Raw genomic sequence first — 1,375 nt, 5'->3', positions numbered from 1 at the left:
ATCCTTTGCTCTTGAAGAAGACATTGACATAAGGGAGGTGATGCCAAGACAAGCAAGTGAATTAAATTTGAATGAAGGGATGCTATCCTAAGTCACCAGCCTCCCTTCGTCCTCCAGAGTCATTTGGGTCCAGTGGTCAGATATGGATAAAGATGACTGGATATAGCCCTGGACGTAGGGCAATGGAGTTAAGTGACTTGTCCAAGGTCCCACAGCTAGTAAGTAGTGTCATGCATCTGAGGTCATATTTGAACTCAGGTACTCCTGACTCCAGGGTCAAGGTTCTATCCACTGTATAATGTAGCACATATACCAAAATTGGAACAATACAGAGAAGATTAACATGGCCCCTGAGCAAGGATGACAGACAAATTTCTGTAACACCTAGATACTCATACCTGCATATCAGAAGTGTTTAATACACTCTTCTTCCCTTCCCTCATCAAAGCATCACCTATCTTGCACCCTCTTTTCCTTGTGCCTCCCATTGTCTCTACACCCTCACACCTGTAGGCCGATAAGATGCTGATCTGCTTCTCTGGATGAAAGCCTTGGGATTTTTTTTTTTAACATTTAGAGATGCAATTTCTCAAAGTTTCACTGGGTGGCAGGCCAAGTCATACTTAGAGCATTTCTAGGTCCTCAACAAGGGAGCTACTGGTTTCCTTCCCAGGAAATGAGTCATGATTAGCAGAATTTTTTTTTTTTATTGTTGTTGTTTGGTAGGATTGACTGAGCCCCAGGTGGCCTGTGCCACTTTGTCATTCCCTGGGTCTTCTTGGGTAGTATCTGGGCCCCATTTGATGGTACTAAATATTCATTAACTCATCAAATATCCACCGAGGATTATTAGCTTCCTTCAAGATTCAGTTCATTTAACCCCTTCTGTAGGAAACCATATCCACTTCTCCCTTCTAGCTGGGGGGAGTTCCTGCCCTTCTGTGAAAGTTATCATTTCTTATAAAACACCTACTTATGTGCCAGACCTATGTAAAACAGTATGGTGTCATGGCTAGAGAAGTGGTCAGAAAGATTTGGGTTTGAGTTTTACCTCTGACACCCACTGATAGTCCTGGGTAAAAAAGAGTTCTGGGTGACTTTTTTTTAAATGTATTTTTATTTATTTTTTCAGTTCTATTTAAAGATAATTTTCAACATTCTTTTCTGTGAAGTTTTTTCTCTCCCACCCTTCCATTTCCCATCCTAAGATAGCAAATAATTTGATATGTTATGCGTGTATATGTGCAATCATGTTACACATATTTCCATATTAGTCATGCTGTGAAAGAAGAATCAGAATAAAGGAGGGAAAACTACATGAATGCAAAAGGAAAAAAAACATTTAAAAAGGTGAAAATGGTATGCTTTGATCTGC

The 1,375-nt window shown here is 40.1% G+C and overlaps 1 pseudogene; it reads left to right on the top strand.

Annotated features, from left to right (window-relative positions):
* The first annotated feature begins 281 nt into the window (after positions 1-281).
* LOC141510536 (U6 spliceosomal RNA) lies at positions 282-396 on the top strand (annotated as a pseudogene).
* Positions 397-1,375: the final 979 nt, after the last annotated feature.

Source organism: Macrotis lagotis, chromosome 1 (assembly GCF_037893015.1).
Source record: "Macrotis lagotis isolate mMagLag1 chromosome 1, bilby.v1.9.chrom.fasta, whole genome shotgun sequence".
NCBI lineage: Eukaryota > Metazoa > Chordata > Mammalia > Peramelemorphia > Peramelidae > Macrotis > Macrotis lagotis.
The sequence above is the reverse complement of the archived record's forward strand: the minus strand, read 5'-3'. Positions and strand labels throughout refer to the sequence as shown.